The sequence below is a fragment of the Hyla sarda genome, chromosome 6 (assembly GCF_029499605.1).
Source record: "Hyla sarda isolate aHylSar1 chromosome 6, aHylSar1.hap1, whole genome shotgun sequence".
Taxonomy (NCBI): Eukaryota; Metazoa; Chordata; class Amphibia; order Anura; family Hylidae; genus Hyla; species Hyla sarda.
Genome location: NC_079194.1, coordinates 295,270,259 through 295,284,789, shown reverse-complemented (window position 1 = coordinate 295,284,789; position 14,531 = coordinate 295,270,259). Strand labels below are relative to the sequence as shown.

The 14,531-nt window shown below is 45.2% G+C and overlaps 1 protein-coding gene across 1 annotated transcript in view; it reads right to left on the bottom strand.

Moving 5' to 3' along the window:
- Positions 1 to 11,210: 11,210 nt before the first annotated feature.
- The window catches only part of SAAL1 (serum amyloid A like 1), a gene marked incomplete in the record, with an annotated part of 42,520 nt that continues 39,199 nt past the window's right edge, over positions 11,211 to 14,531 (bottom strand). Inside the window, 1 exon segment of the mRNA XM_056527841.1 lies at positions 11,211 to 12,457.

Below are 14,531 nucleotides of genomic sequence, written 5' to 3'. Positions count from 1 at the left end.
CCAGAAAGTTAAATAGATTTGTAAATTACTTTTATAATAAATAAATAAATAAAATCTTTACCCTTCCAGTACCTATTAGCAGCTGTATGCTACAGGGGAAATTCTTTTCCTTTTGAATTTCTTTTTTGTCTTGTCCACAGTGCTCTCTGCTGACACCTCTGTCCGTGTCGGGAACTGTCCAGAGCAGCATAGGTTTGCTATGAGGATTTTCTCCTGCTCTGGACAGTTCCTGATACGGGCATCAGGTGTAAGCAGAGAGCACTGTGGACAAGACAAAAAAGAAATTAAAAAAAGAAAAGAATTTCCTCTGTAGCATACAGCTGCTAAAAAGTACTGGAAGGGTAAAGATTTTTTTATAGAAGTAATTTACAAATCTGTTTAACTTTCTGGCACCAGTTGATTTAAAAAAAAAATAAAAAAATTCCACCGGAGTCCCCCTTTTAACAGGAATATCTGATCATGGGAATTTATTAAAAAATATACTCTACAATGTCCGGAAAACTAGAAGAATCTAACAATGGTGCGCGCAGTCAGTCAGCACTCTGCAACCTGTTGCACTAGAACTGATGCATAACTACAACACCCAGCAAGCCCTGACGGCCACAAACTTTCTAATTGTTGCAGGACTACAACTCTCAGCATGCCCTGCCAGCCGCAGGCACTACAACTATACATTTCAGCGTGCCCTGCCAGCCACAGGGCCTCTAATTGTTGCAAAACTACAACTCCCAGCATGCACTGACACTTACAAGCTTTCCAGCTGTTGCAAATCTACAATTCCTAACATTTTCTATGAGCTGCAGGCTCTTAAAATCTTGGAAAACTACAACTCCCAGCATGCCCTGACACCTGCAGGCTCTCCGACTGTTGCAAAACTACAACTCCCAGCATTTTCTATAAGCCATAGGCTCTTTAAATCTTGAATAACTACAACTCCCAGCATTCCCAGACAGTTGCAGGCTCTCCAGCTGTGGCAAAGCTGCAACGTCTAGCACAGTGTTTGCCAACCAGGGCACCTCCAGCTGTTGCAAAACTACAACTCCCAGCATTTTCTATAAGCCGCAAATGCTTTAAATTTTGAAAAACAACAACTCCCAGCATTCCCAGACAGTTGCAGCCTTTCTAGCTGTGGCAAAACTGCAATTATAGCACAGTGTTTCCCAAGCAGTGTGCCTCCAGCTGTTGCAAAAACTAAAACTCCCAGCATGCCTGGTCAGTACAAGCAACAGCTAGAGAGAGAGAGCAATAGGATGGAGACCATTGGTATAAGGCATTGTTTCCCAACCAGCGTGACTCCAGCTGTTGCAAAACTACAACTCCCAGCATGCCCGGACAGCCAAAGGCTGTCCGGGCATGCTGGGAGTTGTAGTTTTGCAACAGCTGGAGTCGCGCAAATTGGGTGAAATGGTTCTAGCTTACTGCGTCTGTCAGGGCATGCTGGGAGTTGCAGTGTTGCAGCAGCTGGTAAGCGGCAGGTTGCAGACTACCGCAATAGCGCCAGTTCCTCAGCGCGTCTTTCGAGATATCTGCAATAATTTGTTGTCTTGTACTAATAAATGAGGCGACGTCCGGCGGCGAGAGACACGTACAAAGCGCCAGATATCTACCGATAAACTGAATTTTTATCTTAATGTGAAAATGTCGGCAATTTAATCATTAGTTGTAATTTATGTCTTGTACCCGGCGGGCAAATTGCAAGTCAGCTGTGCAGTAACTCGGAGATGGCAGCGCTCCAGCTGGAGGATCATTGCACACGGCACGTAGGCAGCGGTAATTAGTCATGACCGACATCAGCCGCAGCATAAGATCTGTTTCATTGTCTTAAGTGCAAAGTGGGCAGGGGCTCTGCTGATACTATCAATAGTGACACCTCACAGCACCCCCTGCAGGTGGTTGTAAATCACAGCGGCCTGTTTCTTTCAGTAGAGATAGCAGCAGCAGTATACAGATAGAGCTGGGAGGGGAGGTGTATAACTATTATATATCCTGATCCCATAGAGATAGCAGGAGTATACAGATAGAGCTGGAGGGGAGGTGTATAACTACTATATATCCTGATCCCATAGAGATAGCAGCGGTATACAGATAGAGCTGGAGGGGAGGTGTATAACTACTATATATCCTGATCCCATAGAGATAGCAGCGGTATACAGAGAGAGCTGGAGAGGAGGTGTATAACTACTATATATCCTGATCCTATAGATATAGCAGCAGTATGTAGATAGAGCTGGGGGGGAGGGGTATAACTACTATATATCCTGATCATATCGAGATAGTAGCAGCAGTATGCAGAGAGAGCTGGGGGTGTATACCTACTATATATCCTGTTACCATACAGATAGCAGCAGTATACAGTTGGAGCTGGTAGGGGAGTGGTCTGGGAGCTAGGAGAGTGCTGATAAATGATGATGTCATTCTGCAGGAAGTCAGCTGACCCAGGAAAGACCACTTTCACTGAAGCATTAAAAACAGTAATTGTCTGTGGGTCAGACTGGTGATCACATGACCGAGTTTGAGTAATGAAACCTATAGATGCAGCTGTGGTGGAAAGAAGCAGATGGCGCTGTAGGACTAGTGATGGTGAATGTGCATTCTTCTTTAATGTGAATGGGGCTGAGCTGTGAAGAGTTGTTGACCTGGACTGCTGTCTTCTCCTGGAACATTAGCTTTAGTTGTTTTCCAGTCCCCATTAGGACCAGGACAAGACTATGTTTAATTCCTGGTAGTACCTGCGGGGGTGCTACAGCTGAACAGCACAAGCCATAAGGCCCTTCCTGATCATCTGGAGAACATTCCAGGTACATGGCCTCCCTTTTGCATTGTTTCTATGCAGTTTGTGGAAGGACACGTGATGACAGGTGATTCTCGGTTTCCCTCAAAGCTTCGGGAAACAATTGTCATCAAAGTCTCCCTTTTGTCTTGCACCTGGAGAGGCTATTTCTGTCCCCGTATGTCAGCGGTAGGATAACAAACTCACTGTATTTGTCACTTGTTTGTCATCCATAGGACATAAAAGAGATGTATGGGCGGCTGAACTCTGATCAGATACCAGGAAGAGCCTGTCCATGAGTGTCCTGGACCTGTACAGATCATTGCCAGATTGTGGCGTTACTGGTGGCAGGATGGCATGGAAATAATGGCAGGAAACGATCCTGTATACATATATAACTACGTGTGACCTAAGTAACGGTATTTTCTGAATTTATCTGCCATCTTATGCATGCACTGAGGTTCAGAGTGCAGAGGGTTAACTACACAGCTGAATGGTTGATATATTAATATAGGGATATGTCGGCACTTCCGTGGAATCTGCGGTGGTGCATGAGGTAGGGTAAAGCCACAGAAAGATGATACCCAGCACAGTGGTGACCAGCTAAGAAGGCTCCCACACCGAAATGCGTCCTTGTACTACACTATGGCATAATAAACCTTCACTGTGCATTACTGGTGAGTGCTGGGTATCCTCTTCCGTCTCCTAGCCAATATACGCAGGAACCAGCCACAAGCCCGCCCTCCTCTCCTGGGTAGACCTACCTAACCTTGTTCTAGTCAGTCAGGGTTTGGTCTTTTTCGATGCCACAGGTGTTGTCCCTCAGCCCTGCTAATCCTGTGGAAACCCAAGTTTAATGAGCCTAGGTGCTGCTAATGTCAGACATACTTCATAAATAGGCGTCAGTCTAGTTTTCTACCAAATAGTTCCGCTGTGAGGATACAGTCTACATTACAGCCCCATGAGGGATTTAGTTCAAGCAAGGATAGAGTTGAACAAGGGCCTTGCTGTCTGTCTTTCACTGCATCTTTGGCCTTTGGTCAGTCCATTGGCAGCCTGTCTGCCAAGTCGTGTAGAACTATGCCTGTGTTGTGTCACAGAATACCATCATGATTTACCTCCTCATTCAGTTGTTTCTGTAATTCGGACTGCGAGCTTCAACATCAACTTCCATGTTTCCAACTACTTCCATGTTTCCCAGAACCCTGGCTTCAGAAGTCTTATTCCTGGGCTCTTATTTAAAGAGGAGCATTAAGTTACACCACTCAGCTACGTGACATCTACATCATTGTAATGTTATGCACTCCGGCCACACACGCTGGGCGTGAGCGCATGGTCCCGTTACCTGCCGCTGCCGGCGAGGCTGGGACTCGCATCGTGGGACGTGCCCGCATGTGAGCCCCAGTCCGTCACTCACCTGGGGCTTCTCCTGCCCCCGCCTCTCTGATCCGGCACGCGTGTCCCCGTCCCCTAGGGCGCGTGCATGCCGGAGCTTTAAGATTTAAAGGACCAGTGTGCTCATTAGTGTAATTCACCTGTGGCTCACTGATAAATTCCTCCACCCTCCTCACTTCCCTGCCGGATCTTTGTTCCCTTGTGCCTGAGAGAAAGCATTCCTGAGAGTTGTCTTGCCGTGTATCTGATCCTTTGCTCTGTGACTTGAACTTGCTCCTCTGCCGCTTGCCAACTGATCTCCTGCTACATCCTGGCTACGCTACTGCCCTGACCTTCTGCTAACCTGTCTATGAGCTGCCTTATCCCTCCTGGTGGAAAACTATTTCTTTAATATCAACTGGTGCCAGAAAGTAAAAAATGTCGGAACTGTCCATAGCAGGAGAAAATCCCCATAGCAAAGCATTCGCCGGAAACGCATCTGTTGGTCTCCTAGGTGTACGATCACCTGTGTGTTTTTTACCTGTCTGTCTTCTCCAATTAGAAGCGTAGAAATTATTGCGCAAATGTTAGCCCATCATGGTGAACTTTTCTTTGCGCATTACGGAAAGACATTCTAACGCGTTTCTGCATGTACTGTATGTAAAGTACAAAGAGCACAAATATAATGTTATAATATATAATATAATATTACTACCTGGTATAAAGGTAGTAAGATAAAGCTTTCTTGCTTTATTGAAGATTCCAAATGACGTACAGGACACACATAAGAGCCTTGTAAGCACCTGACGTGTTTCGCGCTCAGTTGCTGGATCTTTGTTGCCTTGTGCCTGAGAGAATGCATTCCTGAGAGTTATCTTGCCGTGTATCTGTTCCTTTGCTCTGTGACTTGAACTTGCTCCTCTGCCCCTTGCCTACTGATCTCCTGCTACATCCTGGCTACGCTGTGCCGCCTGCCCTGACCTTCTGCTAACCTGTCTACGAGCTGCCTTATCCCTCCTGTGCCTCACATCTGTGCCAGGGGTAGCGACCTGGGTGCCGCCTGCCGCAGCAAGTCCATCTCGCTTTGCGGCGGGCTCTGGTGAAAACCAGCGGTACCTGAGACTCCGCTCCCTGGTATGGTCCGAGTCATCTGCCACACAGGTCCAGCGGATCCACATCCTCCGGGGTTCCTGTCTTCTGAAACGTGAGTGTTACAATCAGAACATTTTCAACAGTTCCATGTGCTCTGTACATATTTGCTGTCCTGTAGTCCCAAGGGGGACCTGTTACAGGGGTGATGTCCCAGTCTGTACTAGGCTCGTGGTCAGGCGTGCTTTCCCTGGTGACACTGAGGCTCACATCTATCAGTCTTTCACATGGACAGCCTCACTCACCCACATAGGTCTCCAGCACTAATAAATAGCACTCCTGCCCTTTTACACCTGTGTCCTTTCTCGTTCACCTCCATGCTCCACAACCCTAATCTCTGTCCTGATATGTCCACACCTGGACATACAGTAACTTCTTTTTTGGAGGTGAGGGACACTACTTCTCCCACATGTATAGTGCCAATTTCTTTAATATCAACTGGTGCCAGAAAGTAAAAAATGTCGGAACTGTCCATAGCAGGAGAAAATCCCCATAGCAAAGCATGCGCCGAAAACGCGTCTGTTGGTCTCCCAGGTGTATGATCACCTGTGTGTTTTTTACCTTCTGTCTTCTCCAATTAGAAGCCTAGAAATGATTGCGCTAATGTTAGCCCATCATGGTGAACTTTTCTTTGCGCATTACGGAAAGACATTCTAACGCGTTTCTACATGTACTGTATGTAAAGTATGTACAGGACACATATAAGAGCCTTGTAAGCACCTGACATGTTTTGCGCTCAGTTGCACTTAATCATATGTAAAGATGTTGAACACGTACGTGCTATATCGGTATACGCTGTATAAACTAGTATGTAATTGTCTCAGGACTATTAATACGAGGACTTTTCAGCCTTTGCCAAATCCTGTGACGTCAAATTAAACAAGATCTTTTTTTTTTTAATAAAGAAAAGCCTCTGCCGTCACGTCCCCGACACGTTTCATTAAGAAAGAGGACGCGGCGCCTGGGCCTCTTTGTTGGGTAGGATAAGGTTGTGTGTCCTTGGCCATGGATTTCAATATCCGCCTATTGACAGTAGATAGCAGTGCAGCGTCAGGAAATGATCCGGACGGTTTTACTGCAGTCGTTGACTCGCCGCTTCCTCTCCGGGCAGATGGGCTCCTGCAGTTATGGCTTCTTATATAAACACCGGTGCCATCTACAATACAAACATAATATTGATACAAGGCATCGGCTCCATACACTGTGTACTGCGGCCCCGGAACACAAATCCCCTTATCCTTCACATAGACCAGTGTTTCCTGACTTGTTTCAAAACTACAACTCCCAGCATGCATTGATTTAATAATGATTGCATGCGTTATGCTCTGCAACATGTGGCTCTGCAGCTACTGCAAAAAATGCAATTCCCAGCATGCATTGGTTTAATGATGAGGCCAGTGTTTCCCAACCAGCATTTCTTTAACTGTTGCATAACTACAACTCCCAGCATGCCCGGACAGCCAAATGCCGCACTTTTTGAAGTTCATTACATCAGTGCATGCTGTAAGGCTTGATTAGTGCATGCTTTATGGTCTGCAAAACTGCAATTCCCAGCATGCATCATTTTATTGATGAGGCCAGTGTGTCTTGAGTGGTTGCAAATTGGCTGTCCGGGCATGGTGGGAGATGTAGTTTTGCAACAGCTGGAGGCACACTGAATGGGAAACATTGCTTTAGAGTCTGCAATTTGACATTAAGCCTGGCCAGATGCACAATAATTTCTTAGGCCAGAGGCATGCTGGGAGTTGTAGTTTTGCGACAGCTGGAGGCACACTGGTTGGGAAACATTACTTTAGGTTGTGCAGTTTGACAACCACTTAGTCCTTAGCCTGGCCAGATGTCCAATAAGGTCTTAGGCCAGAGGCATGCTGGGGGTTGTGGTTTTGCAACAGCTGGAGGCACACTGGTTGGGAAACATTACTTTAGGTTGTGCAGTTTGACAGCCACTTAGTCCTTAGCCTGGCCAGATGTCCAATAAGGTCTTAGGCTGTCCGGGCATGCTGGGGGTTGTGGTTTTGCAACAGCTGGAGGCACACAGGTTGGAAACCACTGGATTAAACCAGTGGTCTACTATCCGTGGCTCTTCAGCTGTTGCTTAACTAAATGTCCCAGCATGCATGGTTTTAGTGATGAGTGCATGCATTAAATCAATGGTCTGAAACCTGTGGCTTTCCAAAAACTACAACTCCCAGCATGCATTGATCTAATGATAAGCGCGTGCATTATAAACTTCAACCTATGCCTATCAAGCTATTGCAAAAAATTCAATTCCCAGCATGCACTGTTTTAATGAGTTTATGCATTAAATCAATGGTGTGGCTCTGCAGCTGTTGCTAAACTACAACTCCCAGCATGCACAGACGTAACGATGAGTGCATCGGACTAACAAAAATGCAAAGCAAATTTGTCACAGCAGAAAGGGGGTTATACTCCTCCTTACATGACCGTAAGCGTCTTTCCACGTAGATCGCTATTCCTCGTTACTTTGTGACTTTAGCCGGGCGGTCACATGACCTGATCCTTGTGCAGCAGATGCTGATCGTTCACTCGACACAAGGTGCTAAGAGGCTCTGATCCGGCCTGTGAATAGTACAGCAGGTGTAATCGTATTAGTTGCTGCAGAGCGCCACGTGCCATCTACCTGGCTGGATCCTCACTCCTGCATACACTGGAATCACAGACTATATCCAGGTCTAGCTGGAATATCATACGTGGCTGCTTTAAGGGTTAACCAAAGTATAAAAAAAAAAAATAAAAGCAGGGAGGCTTTCTTTTCAGTAACAGCACTACATCTATCTAAGGGTCTATTCACACAGCAGAATTCCCTGCTTGCGGAATTCCGCCTCAAATTAAAGCCCATACATAGACTTCTATGGGATTCCGCACTTTCAGTGCGGAATCCCATAGGTCTATGGGCTTTAATTTGAGGCGGAATTCCGCAATCGCAAATTCTGCCTTGTGAATAGACCCTAAGGCTCCAGTTCACACTGCGGAATCGAGCAGAAAAACATTCAGCTCGAAAAGTTGGATTCACCCGGATTCTGCTGCACTGTGCACACGGTGGAATTTCTGTGCCAGATGTTTTCGTGTGGAAATTCTGTTTTCCGCGTCCGCCGAAAGAATGAACACATTCATTCTTTCTTCTGACTCCGCATGGAGTGCATAGCCGTGTATGAGACAGCGCATTCTTGTGCGGTCCTAGCACCGTCATGTTATGCCGGTGTCCCGCTGTTTGCGGAATGTTGACACGTTAGGAAAATGTGCGGAATGTCCTGTCCGCGCTTTCCACACATTTGATAGTCCAGCGGGCGTTAGAACCGATCGGAAATGCGCCGTCTCATAGACGGCAATGCATTTCCCAGAGAAATCCCCAGAAAGAATGCGTTTGCTGTAGCAGTGCATTCGGCTGTCCAGCCATGCTGGGAGTTGTAGTTTTGCAACAGCTGGAGGCACACTAGGACCTTACTGGGCATCCGTCCAGGCCTAGAACCTAAAGAACTAGAACATAAAGCAATGTTTCCCAATCAGTGCACCTCCCGCTGTTGCAAAACTACAACTCCCAGCATGCCCGGACAATGCTGGGAGCTGTAGTTTTGCAACAGCTGGAGGCACAATCATTGGGATACACTGCTCTATAGCCACCTGCATCCCAATATGAAGAATATTATGCCCAGGCCGGTCACTTTTGTTTTCATTTTATTCGCCTCGTGTTCACATCCGCAGTATAATCCTCATCCTCCGCTCTTTGTCTTTTCTCGGATTAAGATTCTTGTTTGTTGCTTCTTTGCTCAGGAAGTTTTAATTATTGCAGAGAAATCCTCTTTGCACCCCAGGCTGACTGCACCATCACGTCCTAGATGTCTGAGCTATTTCTGTAAGCAACTCTTATTAGCTGTCCAGCTTAAAGGGGTACTCCGGTGGAAAACTTTTTTTTTTTTTATCAACTGGTGCCAGAAAGTTAAACAGATTTGTAAATTACTTCTATTAAAAAATCTTAATCCTTCCAGTACTTATTAGCTGCTGAATACTACAGAGGAAATTATTTTCTTTTTGGAACACATTGCTCTCTGCTGACATCTCTGTCCATTTTAGGAACTGTCCTAACAGAGCAGCATATGTTTTCTATGGGGATTTTCTCCTACTCTGGACAGTTCTTAAAATGGAAAAAAGTACCCCTTTAAGCCTGACAGATCATGCTGGGACTCATAGTACTTCCAGACCTAAGGGGACCACTCGTCATTCCATTTAACTTATTCGTGTGATGTCATATGACTGCGCCGGCCAACAGCTCAACTAAAGTAGTTAGACTTGTAGAGCACGTCAATATATACACACTGTATATATTTTTGCAACTACATTTAAGGGGTACTCCGATGGAAAACTATTTTTTTATTAAATCTACTGGTGCCAGAAAGTTAAACAGATTTGTAAATTACTTCTATTTAAAAATCTTAACCCTTCCAGGACTTATCAGCTGCTGTATGCTCCACAGGAAGTTGTGTAGTTCTTTCCTGTCTGACCACAGTGCTCTCTCTCTGTTGACACCTCTGTCCATGTCAGGAACTGTCCAGAGCAGGAGCAAATCCCCATAGCAAACCTCTCCTGCTCCGGACAGTTCCTGACATGGACAGAGGTGGCAGCAGAGAGCACTGTGGTCAGACAGAAAAGAATAACTCTACATCCTCTGGAACATACAGCAGCTGATAAGTCCTGGAAGAGTTAAGATTTTTTAATCGAAGTAATTTACAAATCTGTTTAACTTTCTGGCACCAATTGATTTAAAAAAAAAAAATATTTATTTCCACCGGAGTACTCCTTTAATTAAGCAAATTTACCTCCTTCTCATGATATCGCTGATCCTTTCCTCCCCTTGTTCTCAGCTCATTGCCTAAGTTACTGGCCACCATTCCACTCTAGAAACTGCGGTCCGGCTCAATGCATTTAGGATGGAGACATGGTCAACACAACTTGCTGAAGTTCAAAGTGTCCAAGCATCAGATTGGGGATGCCAAACCGGTCATGCTGGATGATGTTGCAGGCAGCAGAATGTTCTCCACAGCGTCTCCAGTCTCTGTCACATGTGCTCATATGGAGGAACTGTGTGATGTTATCATGTCTATATGGGTAGAGGGTAGGATATTTTAATGGACACTATGGAGTCGAAAAACTTTTGACATGTTGTAGAGACATCGAAAATTGTAATCACTCGGACCCAGACCAATCAGTAGAACGAGCTGTGCACATTGTGCGCGCTAAGCACATTCTCTTCAGACCATGTCATGTGACCTAGACGGTCGCACATCATCTTGTCACATTGATCAGTGGAACGAGCCGCTTTGTGTCTTTCGGGGTCTGAACACTCAGACCCCAACAGATCAAAACTTTTCATATGTCCCCTGTATTCTGTGAAAGCCGCTATGTTCACACTACGGAATCTCTGCGCCAAATTCCACTCGGAGACTCTGCTGCACAAATCTAACATTGGTTTATATGCTTCTTCCGTTGACCATTCACACTGAGGATTTTAACCTTATATGTGAACATTCTTGCCCTTTTTTTTATGCAGTTTGCACTCAGTAGGGGCGTGGCTTATTGTGCGCTGATGATTAGTTGCATTTATCTTCTGCATAAAAATAACTTTTGCGTAAAAGAAATTGTGCAAGTATGCTCCACTGCACATCCTTTTAAAAAATAATTAAAACACGAGCGCAATTTTTTTTTACAAATTCGATACAGAAACCTTGCCAGAAAAACAAAATTTTCAAACAAGTGATAATTTTATACCCCCCCAATAATGTTCTGATTACAACACAGACAACAATGAAACAGTTAGATGCGCAGTTTACTAACAAGGGATTTTCAAGATGGGGGTAACACTGCGCCACCTGCTGGTGCAAAAATAATACAACAATTGGACTTTTTAATTTTTTTTATTCCATAGAAAAATATTTCACTATATAATATTTCCCAATCACAAATGTACAGAGATGATGTCTGAAACTTAAATCTAGTGTTTCCTAACTAGTGTGCCTCCAGCTGTTGCAAAACTACCACTCTCAGCATGCCTGCACAGTCAAAGGCTAGGAATTTTTGTTTTGCAACAGCTGGAGGCTCCTTGGATGGGAAACGCTGCCATAATGTGGGTGTTATGGGGCCCTTGGAGAGAGGGGGTCCTGCCTTACTTGGTCCCATCTCTACCGGGTGAATCTGAGAAATAGGGGGACCCCTCTTCTATGTTCACCACCATTCACAAATGCTGCATTACAAGTTATCCAGGATTAAATAAAACAGGGCTGCTTTCTTCTAACAAGAAAAACAAACAGCACCACCACCAGTCTGTGAGCAGTATTACAACTGAGCTCTATTCATTTCAATAGAACTGAGCTGCAATACCACACACAACCTGAGGACAAGGGTGGCGCTGTTTCCTGGAAGGAAATAGCTTTGGTTTTCCAAATCCTGCACTGTAGGGAGACAAGAAAAGGATTGTGAGGTCCTAAAAAAATATTCTAATATATACTTATAAAAAAATAAAACCCAATAATCCAGCACTTATCTCCAGAACAGATTTCAAATGAACAGATTATTATTTACTGGACTAATAGATGCTGGATTAGAGGAGTTTTATTATATACTGCCCCTGTATAGGAGGTAATAGATGTAGGTAAGTATTTCCCAACCAGTGTGCCTCCAGCTGTTGCAAAACTACAACTCCCAGCATGTACGGACAGCCTAAGGCTGTCCGGGCATGCTGGGAGTTGTAGTTTTGCAACAGCTGGAGGCACATTGGTTTGGAAACATTCCTTTAGGTTCACAGCCACTTAGTCGTAGGCCTGGCCAGATGTCCAATAAGGTCTAAGTGTGTAGCTATGGGGGCTCCAGTACAATGTCTCACCTAAAACTGTGTAACATTCTCCATAGTCTGTCTCCATCTTCGTCAGCTCTCAGGAGGACATGCTGGCAGTTGTAGTTTTGCAACAGCTGGAGTCACACCGGTTGGGAAATACAGCTAGACATTTCTTATTACAATAGATGTTTATGAAGAAAAAAAAAAAAACACACAGTGCCACCTAGTGGCTGACATAAGAAAGTGCAGTGACAAAATGATCTAATTTATACAGTCATATAAATGGAGGAGACAGGCGCCCAATACAGGCCATAGCAAGGGGGGGGGGGGGGGGGGGGGGGGGTTCTCATTCCACCCACCCTGGGGCTGAAGAAGATGGGAGATCTGTGGTTGCCGGTAAGATGGAGGCTGCGTCTCATGAATCCTCTGTAAGGGTGCCGATCTGTTTCTTTAGAGTTTCTGATAGAGTCCGATCGGCTTCACCCAAAACCACCATAAAGCTGTTTACCTACAAGAAAAAACATAAATGTCAGGGCACAATAGGGCGCACGACATGCAAGGGGGAGGCCATGTGAATGTATTAGGCTGCTTTCACATCTCGTTTTTGCAATACGGTTCCCGTATCAGTTTTTTTGTAAAAAAAACGTATGTTTAAAAAAAAACAAAAAAAAACGGACCGGACTGTATACAACCGTATTGACTTCTGTACCGTTTTAAACCGTACACTGTTTGAAAACTGATGTCCGGTTGCATAGGTGTTTTTTTTAAAGAAAAAACGGATACGGTCTTAGGTTTGTCCTTAAATAAAGTTCTTCTTGTTCTATTTGTGAGAAGAACTTTCGGCGTGCACTGCGCATGTGCAAAACCGTATTGTGCAAACCGGATGGAACCGTACGCACATATGGTTCAGTACGGTTCCCATAGACCACCATTTTTTTTTTAAACTTATACGGGTTGTATCTGGTTTTTCACCCGGACATAAAACCGTAGTAGACAAAAAAACGGATAAAACCGTAAATGGTGAAAATCGTACACATCCGGATGCTACGTTTGGTATTTGGTTTTCTATGAAATGTCTATGCATACGGTTTGGAATACTGTTCCATGCGGTTTTTACACTGAAACTGCTATCCAGGGGACCGTATTGCAAAAACAAGATGTGAATGTAGCCTTAGACTTTTTCACTGTTCTAGAGTTTCCCAACCAGTGTGCCTCCAGCTGTGGCACAACTACAACTCCCAGCATGCCCAGATAGCCCCATAGTTCACCCTAGGACCTTATTGGGCTTCCGGCCAGGCCTATGACAAAGTCAAACTGCAGAATCTAAAGTAGTGTTTCCCAACCAGTGTGCCTCCAGCTGTTGCAAAACTACAAGTGTTTGGCAACAGCTGGAGGGAGCACTGGTTGATAAACTACAACTCCCAGCATGCCCGGACAGCCTTTGGCTGAGAGTTGTAGTTTGGCAACAGCTGGAGGCACACTGGTTGGGAAACACTGTTTTAGATTCTGCAGTTTGACTTTGTCCTAGACCTGGCTGGAGGCCCAAAAGGGTCCTAGGGAGAAACTATGGGGCCCTTGTACTAGGGATCGACTGATATCGATTTTTTTAGGGCTGATACCGATACTCTGTGAAGGTTAGGGCCGAGAACTTTTACCGATATTCCGATAACCCCTTGCGGACCCCGGGAACAGGTAATTACAAAACCAGGAATGGGGCGGCGGCGGTCTCTGGCCGGGGTGGTGCAGCGCGGTGCGGGGCATTATTGGATTATCGGCAAGGTAATTGCTGATACCGATAACGTCCAATATCGTGAATATCGGCTGATATCGGCCAAACCGATAATCGGTCGATCCCTACCTTCTACAAAGCCTTGGCTGTCTGGGCATGCTGGGAATTGTAGTTGGTGGGTGCACTGGCTGAAAAACACTGAGTCAGAAAGTATAAGGGTACATTCCCACACAACGTATTTGCTGCTGCGTATTTTATTTTCTCTGTTGAAGTCAATGGGTAGGAAAATATGCAGCAAATACGCAGCAAAATACGCCGTGTGGGAACGTACCCTTAGGGGAAATAAAATCTGAAGAAAAATACTCACAGAAGCAGCATGGAGAGGCAGCAGGCTCCGCAGCATACACAGGATCTTCTCTTCTGTGATGTCACCTTCCTTAAGAGCCTCTAGGATGTTCTCCTGGAGACCACAAGACAAGGACTAGAATAAGGAACCATTGATCATGGAGTCTGACTGTAATACCAGTAAAAGCGTGCGCGCGTGTGTGTGTGTGTCTCGCAAAACTCTTTTAAGGCATTTTTTTTTGCCCATTATAGGCACCACATGTCCTGGTAAATGGAGATGTGCACTGTAATGTCTCCCCTGCCGCACAGCGGTCTAT